Source organism: Rhynchophorus ferrugineus, unplaced genomic scaffold (assembly GCF_030347505.1).
Source record: "Rhynchophorus ferrugineus isolate W39M unplaced genomic scaffold, kcgeb_rfMv2 rfM3, whole genome shotgun sequence".
Lineage (NCBI taxonomy): Eukaryota > Metazoa > Arthropoda > Insecta > Coleoptera > Curculionidae > Rhynchophorus > Rhynchophorus ferrugineus.
The window spans coordinates 46452104-46469754 of record NW_027472582.1 but is presented as its reverse complement, the minus strand read 5'-3'; the positions used below and the strand labels follow the sequence as shown (position 1 = coordinate 46469754).

General features: G+C 32.9%; 1 protein-coding gene across 9 annotated transcripts in view; it reads left to right on the top strand.

Moving 5' to 3' along the window:
- LOC143194396 (uncharacterized protein CG43867) overlaps positions 1–17651 on the top strand; it is a 510718-nt gene that overhangs the window by 146017 nt on the left and 347050 nt on the right. The gene's annotated exons all lie outside the window — the stretch shown is intronic.

Below are 17651 nucleotides of genomic sequence, written 5' to 3'. Positions count from 1 at the left end.
CAGATGTATATTCCACCGATGCGATTGGCCGGATTTATTCAGTACATCCAAGCAATGATGAATGTTTTTATTTACGACTGATATTAGTCAATGTACGTGGCCCAACATCATTCCAACAGTTACGAACTGTTGATGGTGAATTGTGTGGATCCTACAGAGAAGCCTGTCAACGTTTGCAATTGCTTGAAAATGACGCTCATTGGGATCAAACTCTCAATGATGCTGTAATATCATCACACGCTCATCAAATACGAACATTGTTTTCTATAATCATATCTACATGCTTCCCATCAAACCCAATTGATTTGTGGATGAAGTACAAAGATTATATGTCTGATGATATTTTGTATCAAATACGGAATAGAATGGGAAATCCAAATATACAAATCAGTGAAGAAATTTACAATGAAGCATTGATTTCAATTGAGGACATGTGCTTGATAATGTCAAACAAACTATTAATTCAATTAGGCCTGACCGCGCCCAATCGTCCAATGCATGACGCTTTTAACCAAGAGTTGCATCGAGAAAGACTGTATGATCTCAACGCTTTGAAAGAATTAATTCAAACAAATCTTCCACTGTTAAATGAACAACAGGCGAATTGTTGTTGTTGATTCGGCTACTAATCAAGATGATGTAGTCAACTATCCACCGGAATTTTTAAACTCGCTGGATTTGCCGGGATTGCCACTTCACAATCTTCAATTAAAGGTTGGATCAGTGGTTATAATGTTGCGAAATATTAACCAACCGCGTCTTTGCAACGGTACACGGTTAGCGATAAAAAAATTACTAAACAATGTGATAGAAGCAACTATACTCAAAGGAAAGTATAAAGGAGAAGATCCCAATGATTCCGACTGATGTGCCATTTGAGTTTAAACGACTACAGTTTCCAGTGCGGCTTGCTTTTGCTATGACTATAAACAAGTCCCAGGAGCAATCATTAAGTGTTTGTGGTATTAATCTAGAAAACCCATGTTTCTCACATGGTCAATTGTATGTTGCCTGTTCCCGTGTTGGAAAACCATCAGATATGTTTATCTATGCGCCAGGTAATCAAACAAAAAACATCGTATACCACAAAGCACTACAATGATAATAATAATAATAATTATGATTCACATGATTCACATGATTAGAAGTATGTATTTGAAACTCTTATGAAAGTAACAAATGATGAAACTGGAGGGATTTACTTCTTAGATGCACCTGGTGGTACAGGAAAAACTTTTTTGATTTCATTAATATTAGCAACAAGTCGCTCACAAAATAAAATTACACTTGCACTCGCTTCGTCGGGAATCGCAGCAACTTTGCTTGAAGGTGGTCGAACAGCCCATTCAGCACTAAAATTGCCATTAAATGTGCAAAGCAATGAAACTCCAACCTGCAACGTTTCGAAGAACTCTGCAATGGCAAAGGTTTTGCAGCAATGTTAATTGATTGTTTGGGATGAATGCACGATGACACATAAAAAATCTTTGGAGGCTTTAGACAGAACCTTAAAAGATCTACGTAGCAATAATAACAGATTTGGTGGTGCAATGATTTTATTAGCAGGAGATTTTCGTCAAAAATTGCCAGTGATTCCACGATCAACGCCAGCTGATGAACTCAATGCATGTCTAAAGTCCTCCAATTTGTGGAAACATGTCAAAGTACTTCATTTAAGCAAGAATATGGGTGTCGAGTTGCAAAATGACCAATCTGGAAACATATTCTCTAAAAAACTCATTGACATTGGTAATGGCAAATTTCCTATAGACATGTTGACTGGCTACATTAACTTTCCTCAAAGTTTTTGTCAGTTAACTCGATCAAAAGATGAACTTATTCAGAAGGTGTTTCCAGATGTTTCTTAAAATTACAGAAACCATGATTGGTTGAGCGAACGAGCTATACTGGCTGCAAAAAACATAGATGTAAATGAATTAAATTTCAAAATTCAAGAACAAATTACAGGCGAATTGAGGATATATAAATCAGTTGATTCGGCTACTAATCAAGATGATGTAGTTAACTATCCACCGGAATTTTTAAACTCGCTGGATTTGCCAGGATTGCCACCTCACAATCTTCAATTAAAGGTTGGATCGGTGGTTATAATCTTGCGAAATATCAACCAACCGCGTCTTTGCAACGGTACACGGTTAGTGATAAAAAAATTACTAAACAATGTGATAGAAGCAACTGTACTCAAAGGAAAGTATAAAGGAGAAGATGTTCTCATACCGCGCATCCCAATGATTCCGACTGATGTGCCATTTGAGTTTAAACGACTACAGTTTCCAGTGTGGCTTGCTTTTGCTATGACTATAAACAAGTCCCAGGGGCAATCATTAAGTGTTTGTGGTATTAATCTAGAAAACCCATGTTTCTCACATGGTCAATTGTATGTTGCCTGTTCCCGTGTTGGAAAACCATCAGATTTGTTTATCTATGCGCCAGGTAATCAAACAAAAAACATCGTATACCACAAAGCACTACAATGATAATAATAATAATAATTATGATTCACATGATTAACAATAAAGCGATTACTTACTTTTCAATCCTTATATATGTTTTATTTAATTATTTTTTATTCACAACGCCCTATCACCAGGGTGATGGTTCTGTTCAGGAGAATTTTTTAAAATACGTAGGCACAAAAACTGCCACATTACAAATCTTTATGACAGGACGAAGTCTGTCGGGTCAGCTAGTATATATATATAAATATATAGTTTAGTCTACTTTTATTCCCCAAAATAGATTACACGATCTTTTGCGTTCGTCTACTTTATGTTTAATATATTTAGGGAAGAATGTTTTATGTTGAGGTAGATTACTCTTATACAAGAGACTTACTATTAAAATTACAGTTAGGAATTACATCCTGGTTAAGCAATAATATTCCACATTTAGACCCATAATTATCTGGTCGGTTTGAAATGCAAAGAACAAACCTTGCTGTTCGAAAGATTCATGTAGGGTAACATTGTTTATTTTTAAAAACAAGTTCAGCGCTAGAGCAGAATCCTTTGGAAAAACATTAAATATATTTGAGCCGGCTTCGTTGGCGCTGTAGTCAACAGGACAGTCCTACTGTTGTGATAGTCGCGGGTTCACATCCTGCTGTAATTGTGAATGTCTTTAATAACAGTGAAAAATCCAACAAAGAATAACCATCCTATTCATGCAAGTAACCAGGATGGGTAAGACCGGATATTTTCTGGGATGGTCTCTAAATTGGTCACACTGTCATTGGAGCCCACGTCAAACTGTTGATCCAGTCCAAATAAACCGTCGTTGGTAAAAAGGAGACTTTAATAGATACTAAACAAAAAGTATTATATATTATTATATACATATTATGATTTTCTATTTAAACAAATAATATTTACTTTAAATGCTATAAAAATAACGTCATAATAACAAATTTGTTCCCAGTTATACATAAATATAGAAAAAAAAACTAGTATAATCTGTCAAAAAGATGTCACAAATTTCAAATCGAAAGAAACAAAGGTAGTCTGTATCTTTTTACCTCCGGCCTCTAGTGACTCGGGCGCAGAAAACATGGTTACGGGTGTGCCCATTTAAGTTCTATTCTATATTTGTCTGTGTTGTGGGTGTAAATATTTACTGGCGTTGATTGTCGCTGTCAATTTTAGATAGCGTGACTGCATTATATATATTGAGTAGTAGATGACACTATGGACTCCCTAATGATTTCCTCATAAGGTACGAAGCACGCCGATATCAACCATACGTCTTCCTGTAAGGTAGTTTATATGTGGTAGCCACGACAGGTAAGAATCTAAAATCATATCAAAGAACTTATTCTAATCATTTAAAAATGTGGACTGCTTCACGATTTTGCATATCATTTCTACGCAGGGATTAGTTATAAAATTTTCTCAATCGTTGCGATTGTAGTATATATCGCCCAAGTGAGTACTTGGAGTTTAATTGTTTTAATATGTGAAATTTGAAGCAGAAATTAATCAAATAATATAATATCGTGTCATCACATTGAATTAGTTTAAATACATACATGTTGGTAATCAAACCGTACGTAATAATTCTGCTTATATTGCAGAATTAATGTAATTAAATATGAACATGAAACCGTTATATTTGCCTAGGAACGATAAAGATGCCGCTTCAATAAACTCGGTTGGTTGATAGAAAGGATGGCATGCCTATTACCCGTCATGTTACAGACTAGTTAGATTACTATCTAATCGGTTTGCGTTAATGAAGTGAGGGAGATGGGAACGACATTGTAAATAAGCGATTGCTGCCGAATTAATTTAATCCCATTCTCGTTCGGGACTCATGCATTATTCAGCAGTCTCGAACTATTTAAGGCAAAAATAATTAAGAAAACGGCTGCGCCCTATTCGACGGAAATGCGCATCGCTAATTTTCCGCTTGGGTTCTTTCTTCTCCAGGTCAGATGGGCGGTAACTGACAGAGAAACGCATTGAAGAAATTTGCATCATTAAATGGTTGACTATGGAAATTAGGTAAATCAAGAAGCTGATGTGAAACATACGAAAAACGTTAGATAGACAAAAATAGACTAACGTAACTATTTTCTTACCTGTTTTACAGAACATAATTAATTTTGACAAATTATCTCATTAATTGATGTAGTAATTAATTTCGTATGATGTACAATCAGTCAATTTTTTTTTACGTTTCTATATTTTTTATGGAACTTTTTTATGGTTTTTATATATCTTTGAACTGAAAGATCTTGATTGGTCAATTACAATTTATAAATTTAATCACGTTTCTCACATAATAGACTAACGAGAATCACTACAAAATGATATGTTAAAATTTGTAAGAGGGTAAGATTAATTTCAGAACTGCAACAGCTTCAGAGCATTAAATATAAGTATATATAATTTTTATTTACTCTTATTCGACAAAATTAACCGCTTTATTTTTTACAATATAGAAATTATACTAAAGTAATATTTTTATACTCATTAAATGCACTATTGGCTTCTCAAAACCTAAGTCTATAAAGTAAGTAACTGAAATAATTGTTCAAATAAGATTCAAAGAATACATTCTCACATAGTTACATACTTTATTGCATTAATCGTTAAACGTCTTAATATTTATCAGCCGTTAAAAATATTTACCAAATTATTGTTAATAATTCATAATATCTTCTATTTGTCCCATGTGCTCCATCTAAGCCCCAATATATCGATGTTTTTGTGAAAATATTGCACTCCATGAAATATTTTTCTTCGGGGCCGACATCCCTAGCGTAGAGTACTTTCTCAATAATTTTTGATGATGACCTGAGAAAGCTGATTAGACAGTAGTTTGAGAATGCTGATTTTTCTTATTTTTTCGGAGTAACACGAATGTTTCCAGATAAATGGAAATGTTTGCTACCTGTGGCGGAATTTGTGATATTAGTTTAGAAATTTGTTTATGAGGGAGACTTTGAAGTTGTAGTTAATTTTGTGGGTGGAATCGCTTATTTCTAGGAGAGTAGGCTTCTAAATGATTCTAGAAATCCTAGCAAGTCCTCGTAGAAACTCGAGTCGTAAAACGGTATCTACCCCATAGGTGACGTAACAATACATTGACTTAATAAATAGTGTTAATAGAAATATTGTAATTTTTAGTAGAGTTATGAATGTTTTTGCCAATTTGATTTATTTTTTCTTATTTTTGGTTGTAAATAATATGACTTAATATATGGCCATATTCAAGATTGTATTCAAATTATCAGAAACTATGTCACTGAATGGAGTGCTACTGTTTCTATATTAGATAAGAATATAATATTTTATAAATTAAATATTATAAAGCATAAAACTGCAGAATATATGTGCTTCTATATAGACCCATTAATAATATAATCTGGTTTATTGATTATTTTAGATTGGCTTTCGAAGTATTTGATTATCACTTACATATTTAATATCATCATATCCATATTAGGTTATCAAAAGTTGAACTAATATTATAAAGTTGAAACTAATATTATAAAACTATTGAATATATTTCATAACGTAACTAAAATCTATCTATCATCTGATCACTCACCAGTTATTATAAGAGTCAACCCTAATATTATCAACAAAACCAAACCACCTTCTTTGCATAACACTAAAACCAACTGGCCATTAGTTGGAGAGAAACTAGACATTTTGCCCTCTACCTTTACCTCTCAAAAATTGAAAATAGTAGCAGTAGATACAGAAACAGTAGCAATAAATATAACCAAAAAAAATCAATCATCAAAGAAATCAATGCTAAAAGAGGTCTTGGTTTTAACTTAAGTGCATCAAATTAATAACGTTAATATTTAATTACATGTTAAGATTTTATTATTTCCTAGCACTTGGAAAGTGACTTATCCAAACCAGGGAAAAAATCTGAAGTCGTCTCCTTCTATCGTTCTATAAGCCTGTTACCTGTTACAAGCTTTCGACAAGGTGTGGCTCACTGAACTGCATGTTAAATTGAAAAAGCTTTTACACGATAGTCACTTTTAATTATTACAATCATACCTCACAGACAGACATTTTAATGTAAAATAGGGTGACGAATACACTGACCTACATCCTAAATATTTAGGCGTTCTGCAGAACAGTGTTCTTGCCCCTGTTATTATATACAGCTAACCTACCGACCTCAAAAAACACTACTGTTCCAACATATGTTGACGGTTTTATCATCATACGAAGATCCAATATCAGCCACAAGAAACCGCCAACTTAACAAAGTCGAATTGTGGTTGATAACATGGCGTATCGAAGCAAATGAGTCAAAATCTACCCATGTAACATTCACCATGAACTTCCGAAAGCAGACAACATTAAATATATGGGAATGTATTTGGATCTACGTTTAACATGGAAAAACATATAGTGACAAAACGCAAACAGCTTGGGTTTAAACTAAACCAAATATATTGCCTGATAGGGCGTTATTCTAAATTATCCTTAGATAACAAGGTTTTGCTGTATAAGTCAATATTTAGGCCCATTTAGACCTATGGTATTGAACTGTGAGGTACTACTATCGAATCAAACATAGCAATCCTTCAGAGGTTCCAAAATAAAGTGTTGCGAGTCATCGTCGATGTCCCATATTACGTCTCCAACAAAACTCCAAATGATATAATAAAATAATTTTGGCCCTCGATGCAAATATTGCAATATTTATATAATCACATAATAATCTGAGAAGGCTCGTTAGGCAGTAGTTGGATCATGCTGATTTGTCTAATTTTTTAGATAGTTGGAAATGTTTCAAAAAATTAAGATGGAATATGTGATATTAGCTTGATAAGTTATTTATGATTTTTAAATTGTCAGTTATGGTTGGGGTCTCTTATTTTTAAGGGAATTGGGCTTCAAAATGATCCTAGAAATGCTTGCAAGCTCTCCAAGATTCGATATCACATTGGCAACATCTTGGTTTCCATTGGTGTAGGGATTTTGCTGACAGTTATCTGTTCCTAGTAGTGGTCTATCCGATTTTGATTTTCCTGATAACTGATATTCTTTCAAGGTTTTCAAGTATGGTTACTTTTTCTATCCGTCAGATTTTTCCGCGTCCCAGATTTCTCTGATGGTGCGATTAGATATTTTATCATTTAGATAAAGAGAGGCATGGGTCCGACTAAGAATTCCATTTTTTCTCGTATTAGATTTTTTAGTTTCCTGGGGTAGTTTGTGAAGCACCGATTTAGGATTTAGATCGTTGATGTGGCTCGGTAGTATGTATTGTGGATATATATAATTGATAGATTTTTCGAATTTCAAGCTGTTGCTAAGTTTCAAAAAATTTCAGCTCAGGTCGATCGAAATATTATCTGTGAGTAGATAATTTTGGCACTCCATTGATAAGTTTGCAGTAGTCTACAGAGAGTTGCACTGTTAATGAAGTTGCGTCAAAGCTGATGTATATTTCTGATAGGTGCTGCTATTGTGATGATTTTCTGTTATTTTTAATGACAATCATTGTATTTCTATGGGAACCTATATATCTCGTAATTGGAGATCGAAAAGTGGATTGACGTTTTGGAAATATTTCCTGTATAAGCGTTATATTGATGTTTTGTGACATCAGTGCGTGTATAAATTTATTCTTTTTACATTACACTAAGGGGCATTTCAAAGGTGAGTATTTATAGATTTATTTTTGATTCGTGATGTGTGAGTTGAATGAGACCGTAGTTGGATCAGGTCATAATATAGTGTGTAGATGGAGCATCGATCAGTCGAGTTCGATTTAGGACTACAGGCTGTGGTCCAGTAATTAGGTGTTGAAGAAATTGCAAGGGTAATTAGATGTTCAAGTAGTAAATATGAATCCGCTCCTTCAAAGTAGTTCTAAAAGAACCACTGTGGTGACAGGATCCATAAATTGACCTGTTTTTGAAATAAATATATCAAAGTTAAATGAAATACCATTGAATAATATTTAAACCCATAAATACAGCTATTCTTTATTTACTATAGCTGTCCCTTGCACATATTTGATTCGTGCATGATATTCAGTAACATCATCATCAATCATATCATTCAGGCATCATTAATTATTTATTTGTTAATATGCGTGTACATCAATTACTGTAATCAAACAATAATGATAAATTTCCATTTAACATTTGCTGCGTATATTTCATATTTCATTATAGATAAATGCAAATATTTCATTCGTAATTGGCTCTAGTAGTGACTAATAAGGTTTGAAAATCCAGCTTTATCGTTGTTAATGTACCGGTTTTCATTAACGCTGCCCTTTTACGCGTGAATTATCAATTTTTGTCTCTTTTGAATTTTGCACGTTCGTCTCTAAACTATTACAATCTCGAATATAAATTAAAAACTATGCTCCGGTAAAATGGTATTTTCATTATTAATGACAATTGAAATAATTTATTTTAGGTTAGGATTAAATAGTGTTCGTTTTTGGAGGGAGTTTTGTATTTCGGAAGGAAAAAATGTAGAGGTGGTGATACTTGCTGTGAATAAAATGGAGTAAATAAGGAAAAATAATAAGGAAAAAAGATGTGGAAAAGAATACGTGGCTGATAGTAGTAATTCCTAATTGGGAAAACTGAACAACGATATAAGAAAGACGAAAGAAAATCAATTTATAAACAAAATCATGGAAATTGTGAAACAAATGACATAACAAAAATTAATGGCATTTTGAATAAAAAAGAAAATACTATTACAGAAAATAGTAAGAATGTAAAAGGTTAAAATAAAATCATAAAAATAGAAGAAAAACTATAAGGAATAAAGAACCAAGAGAATACGAATAACAAATATTTTAATATAACGCCAATAAAAGTGAAGAAAAAAACTCAAAAAAGGAATAAAACAAGATTGTTAATGCTATTCTTTTTAAATTTTACAATCTGCCCAACGTGCAATTATTTTGAATGGGATTTTTATTATATGTAGAAGATCGCTTCAGTAAGTGATTTCCTGTGTAATCTAATAAACAAGAACTTAACTAACAAGTACCACATATTAAATTTGAAACAATGAACAAACAAGTGGCTATTAAATTATTTCTTTAAGCAAATACTTCGATTTTGTTTGTTGAACGATTATTGTTGAACAATAAAAGAAAAATGAATGACATATTCTCTATTGTACCAAAGGAAGACTTTTACTATTAGTTTTTGTTACTTTACTACTTTTTGTGTAATAAATTAATAAATTACAAATGTGGGCAGCCAAGCCAAACAGACGATAGAAGAAGCGTGTTAGGAGTGCATATTAACATACTCTCATACCGCATGGTAGATGGCATAGAAATACTACTTCCCATGTAGGCTGGTATGGATATAGCAACACGCGATCAGTTTGTCCTTTTTTGTTTTACTTTTGTAAAAGCGAATTTCATTTGTTTATATTTTCTGGATATTTTTTTTGATAACACAGACAAAGACATATACCATTCAAGGGAATTATACATTTTTCCGAACATCTATAATACTTGGAATATCTCCTGGCAGTTCGATATTTTGGGCCTTCTAATTTTTGGTCGTTTTTTAAGTGTTTTTTAAAAAAGGTTTGATAGTGTAGAGGAACTGGCGGGTTTGCCATTTCTTTTTAATTGTATGATATGTCACAGTTGCTAATACTTAGCAACAGAAATAATTACCTTGAAGGGCGGCAACATTTTTGACCACTCTTCGTAGGTTGTACTTGCCAGATGTGATTACGTTCCTGCGATGTTAAAACATCACAAAAGTCAATTTCTAAATACATGACTGTCAGAGCCACGATGTTCTTATTAAGTTTATTTTAGTGTGTTGGGTGCCGCGTAAGCTGAGTTTCGCCAAAATGGTGAGTTTGTTCACAGATTATTCCAGTTTTCTCTTTTTAATTATCATTTATAATTATTAAAATCTCAATTTATTATGTTCTAATTGTTATTTTATATTTATTAGCGTTCATTTTCATATTCTATTTATTATTTTACATCTATAATCCTTCATTTAAAATTGTCTATTATTTTACATTTCTTATTCTCTATTCATTATGCCCTACTTATTTATTTAGTTATCCAACCATTGTTATATATTTTATTCTACTTTATTTTATTATTTCTTCGAATCATCGTTTATTTCCCATAATTCTTAAATTGTGGCAAATCAAAGATAACAGTTTTACGGTTGTAACTGTAAATATAAATTATAACTATTTTATAATACCGAAACTAACGTCAAAGTGGCTAAAGTCATTATTGTATTGTTATGATCTATAGATAACTTGAAGCGTACATAAACCACACCGAAAGTGTTTCATCTGGCTCTTGATGACAGCGTATCTAGCGTGTGGCTTTTAGCTTTCTCTCTTATAAGTAACAGGTCAATTCAAAAGTCCCCGGCCTAACACATAGAAGGCGCTACTAGAATTAAATCCATATGTTTATTGGTTAGCCCTAACCCTCAAAAAATGCGTGTATAAATTTGATAGCTGTCATTAGTCTGTGAATTAGAGCATTTTGAGTGAAACAACTTTGTTATTGTGAAAAAATGGATAAAAAGGAATTTTGCGTATTGATAAAACATAGCTTTTTGAAGGAAAAAATAGAGTTGAAGCAAAAACTTGGCTTGATGTCGAGTTTCCGGACACTGCCCCAGGAGTATCGACCATCAAGGATTGGTATGCTAAGTTCAGACGCCGTGAAATGAGCACCGAAGACGGTGAACGGAATGGACGCCCAAAAGAGGTTACCGACGAAAACATTTAAAAAATCCACAAAATGATTTTAAATGACCGTAAATTGAAATTAAATGAAAGAGCAAACACTCTAAAGATATCAACTGAACGTGAATGGATGATAATGGATGAAACATAGCTCCATCATTTCAGTTCGAAATCCAATCAACAGTCATCTGAGTGGACGGCATACGATGAATCCGCTCCAAAACGTGGGAAAACGCAACAATCGGCTGGCAAGGTTATGGCGTCTGTATTTTGGGATGCGCATGGAATAATTTTCATTGACTACCTTGAAAATGGAAGGACCATCAACAACGACTATTACTTAGCGTTATTAGACCGCTTGAAGGACGAAATCGCCGAAAACAACCTCATTTGTAGAAAAAACAAAAGAATGTTGCTTCACCAAGACAATGCACCGTGTCACAAGTCAGTGAAAACGATGAAATCCATTAATTGGGCTTCGAATTGCTTCCTATTCTCCAGATCTGGCCCCCAGCCACTATTGACTGTTCTGAGATCTCAAAAGATTGCTCGCAGTGAAGACATTTTCGTCGAATGAAGAGGTGATCGCCGAAACTAAGGCCTATTTTGAGCAAAGGACAAATCGTACTACACAAATGGTGTCAAAAAGATGGAGGGTCGCTATAATCAGTGTATCACCCTTGAAGGGAATTATGTTGGATTAAAAAAAATAATTTCGCCAAAAAATTGTGTTTTACTATGGTAGGAGAGGGACTTGTTATTGCACGTTTATCATAGCTGAAGCTGGAGAAGTGAGTGCACTGGCAACAGTTCATTTATTTATTTGAGAATTTAGCTTCATCCTGGCGAGGCCTATTAAACTTTGTGAGAGCAGATCTCGCGCGTTACTTCCTTTGGTGTTATTGCACACTATTATTTTTAGTATTACTTTCTCTTCTTACCGTGTGCACATGTCATACTTCATCCTAGTATAGTTTATCATTGCTATCAGTTACCGTTATTGCTATCTTATAATTATTATCCGTCAATTTTATTGACTACTATGGACTAAGATTACTATTCTGGTAATTCTATCATTGTTCTTGCCTATCATTGTCATCGTTTTTTATTGAAGTTATGAATACCATCCATTTCTAGTATTTGTCGATATATTCATTTATCGATACTATTATTATCGATACCATTATAGCTACCAGCATTTAACCTTTAACCTTTTCATTTTTATATTTTAATTACCAGACAATACAAGTATATATCTAAGTAATGTTTCAATTATATTTAATTTCACCCGTGTTATTGAAAACATTTTCCTACACTTTTTCTGTCCGCGTCTTTGTATAATTTCAACCTATTGTAGTGTACTTTGTCTCTGATGTGTTGACAGTAGTTATTGAAGCATTTCACGGTGTGTTCCATCATTATTGGGTGTTCTCAGTAGATAACGTATTTGATATTAGTTACTACATAAAGAGAATAGTATTCCAAGTATCTTAAAAGAAAATTGTAACCTGCTGGTGAAAATGCGAAATGTAAACATTAACCGATAATTAATCTAATATAACCGGTAAAATCTCTATGCTAATACGCCCCGAACTACGATATTCGACATCAATTATACCAAGTCACCAACTTAGAAATTATCCCAGAAGATATCCGGTCTTACCTAGCATGGTTAATCGCATGAGTGGGATGATTATTCCCTGCCGAATTTTGTACTCTTGCCATATAGACAGTAAGAAACACACATTTGGAACCATGTGTTGCAGGAACCATATGCACAGCACCAACAGAGTAAATTTAAACATATTTTATGTATTCTCGCGTTTTTGTAAGTAATTGAGGCTAGATTTAAAATATCTTTACGTCGACTTGATTGGCGCAGCGGTTAAGGCGACAGGATGGTCCTCCTGATGTTGCGATAGTCACAACTTTTACTACCGCTGGTTCGTACATTTATGTTTGTGATTATTTAACATTTGTCCTTAGGCAAGAGTGCAAAATCAACAAGGAAAATGATCCCAGTCATACTAGTAACCGTGCTGGGTAAGACCGGATGTCTTCTGGGATGATTTCTATTTTGGGCATTCGCCAGTCGATAGGCTTAATACATTAATTTGTGCATCAAGAGTTAAAGTGAACGTATTTATTGTTTGTAATATATATTTTAGGTGACAAATATGGTTAAAAATAAGGACCATATGAATACATAAATGAAGTAGTGAAAATATGCAGGAGTTTAACTGAAACTACTACTAATTAAAGTTAATTAAAACTACATAATTTGTATAGATGGAATACATAGGACAAATACATGAACTTATGAATTATTAACAGTAAATTTGTAAATATTTTTAAGCATTGAGATTAACATAATTATATATATTATATATTAAGGTGTTTAATGATTAATATAATAAGATATGTAAGAACATTGTGTCAATTATTTTGATTATTTACTTTTTAGACCTAAGTTTTGGAAAATCAATAGTTCATTTAATGATTATAAAGACATTCCTTTAACAAACATTTCTAAATGGTAAAAAATAAATTACTTCATTCTGTTCGTTATTATTTTAATATACGTTATATATTATGTTTATATAAAAGTAAAGATAGATCATGTATACTTATTTTTGTTACTCTGAGTTTGTTTCAGTTCTAAAAATAATCTTACTTATGATATTTTGCTGTAATGTTCAGTGGCGTAGTAATTTAAACTTATTAATGCTTTGTAGATTGAATTAAATGCAATTTAAAAAATGTTAGCAAGTGCAGTTCGACTTGAGATAGTTTGTATATATTTTAATATGTTTTAAGATACATGTATTTTTATTTTAATTAATCTTATATATACAATTCTGTTAGTTTTAGTTTAAAGTTTAAAGCAACATATCGGTTTTAAATCAGTGATTTAGTCTATTATGAGAGAAACATGATTAATTTAATATGTAGTGGTTGAATATCTACCACTATTACAATTAAAATTATTAGACTGTAATATTAATACGAAATAATAACATTGTAAATCTTTATTTTAATTAAAACTTATTTTTACTATTAATTTACTACTATAGGAAATAGGCGAAAGCAACTTAGTAAATCTATTAAATTTAAATTAAAATTTGACATATTTTACAAAGTATTCCTTTAGAGTTAAAGGATTACTTTTTTTCACCACATTAATGAAATATTGCGGGATAATGTTAGTAAATGTGTAAAATATATTTTCAATCTAATGATTATCCCGAGATATTATCTGTGAGAAACAAATTGTCGGGTATTATTCTTCTTCTTTCCATCCTTATCAAAGCCAGCATTTATACTATTTCATCAAACTCTTTTTTTTTGGCGCGGGATTAAAGCAGTCTTATGTCGTCTTCGTTATACCCGCAATCCCCCAATTTCCACCCCGTACTTCCTCCTCGATCCCCATCTAACCGTCGACCTTAAGATACGCGTAGTTTGTTCTCCGGCTCCATTAAGGTTTTGCCGCATCCTTTTTCGAGACCATTTACCAAATATGACCCATCTGTTAATTACGAACAACGGAAAGAGACCCTTTACTCGTCCGTTGTTTTCTGGCACTCGCTCGGTTCACGGCTTCTTCTAGTCGCGCTGGTCTCGGTTGGATGCGTGACGATCGACGATCTCGAACTTTAATTGTTATTTGGGACTGGAAAGTCTCGTTGAGTCCCCTCCTAAATGACTTGGGGGGTCGAGGGGCGTAAGCGTCGCTGCTACACTATCTGCTTTTAATGGAGATAGGGTATTTTCCTGCGGTCTTTTTTCTATTATGTTGTGTGGAAGGAAATGTCGGATTTTAATTGTAGCTTTTCGCTGTCCCTGTTTCTTGTTAAAAGGTCCATAAAAAGTGGAACATTAGGATGAGATTGAAGAAAGTAGATAGTTTACAAGTTTATGGTGCGTTAGTGTTATAATTATATACATGGGATAATGGACAAAATAATATCAGCACACATAACATATAGACAATATTTGTTTATTAGTACGGGGTTGGGCCACCATTTGCTTTCAAAACTGCTGTAACTATTTGGAATAGATTCGTAATGTCTCAATAGTTTCCAATGGAATGTTGCCTCGTCCTTGCAGCATTGCTTTCCGTTAGAAAATAATTTCGCAATACTCCATACATAAACCTGGCTGTTTGTGGGAAATAATGAAAACGATGATTCGTAATACCATACCACATTCTTTGTGCCCAAAATGTCGAAGTTTTAAGAATGTTGCATCACTTGTTTTGCAACTTAGCGTTCGGCTCCATTATAAAGGGTTTCGCAATAGCATCCCTTCCATGGATGTTAGCTTTGTGGAGCTCCCGTCGTACTGTTTTTGTTGAAATAGTATTATTCAAGTGAGTGTTTAGTTCCGTTGTCACTTTTGCCGCAGTAGTTTTATGTTTTATGGCCACAATCCTTGTTTAATTTTTGGTCTCTGTTAGTTAATCTCTGTTTGTTTCACCCATTATTCCTGTTCGCCTATGATATTTTATCATGTTTTGTATATGCTGTCATTACCGTGGATAATGTCGCTCGTGAAATTTTGACTAATTCAACTTATGATCATTATAAGCAAAGCGTATAACACACTTTTATATAGGACTTGCCATGTAAATTGAGCAATATATATGAACACCGTGCAATACATACAAGAAGTGCTATATTGCATGGTGCTCATATTGTTTGTTCAATGTCCTATGTTCAATTACTCGTTGTAATTTATTAAATAATCATAGGAACGCTAGCTCAATAGGGTTAATTAATTCGTCCTGAAGGATATCAGTAATTCACGAAATTGGGTATTCAACATTTGAATAAAACTAACTGTATCTTGGACACATATAGTATTACAATTATTTTTGCAGTTACAATGTAATATATAGAATTAAATATTCGAACTATATTTCGATCATACGGATAATTTTAAATTATTGATTGTATGTGCCCACTCTGAAAGCATACTGTATTTGCCAATTATAAGGTTTTTTCCATGTTATAAATAAGCTTGAGGCAACCAACTGCCAAAAGAGACCCAAAAAAATCCTCATACAGCTCTAAAAATTCCAAAACAGTATTTTGAGAAATACCTATTACAATTTTTTAAAGATAATAAAAATTTCACTAATTTATCTCTCTGACGCCCTAAACACCCTATATATCTCTAAACAAATAGATGATGTTACAGATCTCCGATCTACAGTTTTGAATGACATAATTTTTCTATAAGGAATTAATATATATTGAAATATTTAATTATTAATTAACAGATGATAGTTTTTTTTATGTTGCGACTTGATGTTGAAATCAAAAGTATTGAAATGTGTTTGAAGTATTGCTATTATGTGTGGAATACAATATCGTTGAAATGTTCCGCCTTGATTTTTCATGGTGTGTCGAATCCCGGTGGTTAAATTTTCAATTATTCTGTTTTATAGAATTTGTGCAATGGAATGGGTTATGCTAATTTTAAAGTAATAGCCGAAGTTTCCATATGACCTCTGCTAGAAAGAGACTGATGACTGATGAAAAGAGAGAAAAAATTATTGTTAGACTTTATAGGCTGGAGGAGGAGAATCCAGGTGGTTAAATTTTCAATTATTCTGTTTTATAGATTCGTCTCAATTTGTGCGATGGAATGGGTTATGCTAATTTTAAAGTAATAGCCGAAGTCGATGCATTGTTTCCATATGACCTCTGCTAGAAAGGTTGCAGTATGACGTCTATTGTAGGGCGAGCAGCACGTTCTTATTGGAATCAAATACCATCGTTTGCTTTGTGCTAAGATAAATACACTATCATCATTCGATAGCTTGTATGCAACTGGCGGAATGAAACAATATGGTCCAGTTATCTGCCTGGTCTTATGACCTCGGATTGATTGGTCATCGACATATATACGGCAATTATGCTTGCTAATAAAGCCACTAAAAATGCACCTCGTCATTGAAGTTGATTTTTGCGGCAACGTTGTCATCTAAAGAACGATAATTTAGATAATATTTTATTTGATAAAGGTTTATCATATAGATTAGCCGCACGCCATGGTAATTTGGGATCAATAGCTGAATAAGAAACGGTTAAATACAATAAGGCATCTATTGGAAAAGTCCCCTAATTTTAAATGGACTATTATGAGTGAAAATATGTTTACATTACCTCAAACAAAATTATACATAATTATATTTTGCGTGTATATTACCCATATGACATATTTGTAAACTAAACTCGTTTGAAATTAGAGGGCATTTATTTCTAGAAAGTACACATATTGCAAACCACATATTATGTGTTCAATATATTAATAATTTAATATCATATCGTTTATCCATATGCACGAGTTTCAAATTAACGAACATTTAATAGATGTTAAGTGCTATTTGTTAATTACTATTTATAAATGTGTAAATGGTGAAAATTAATT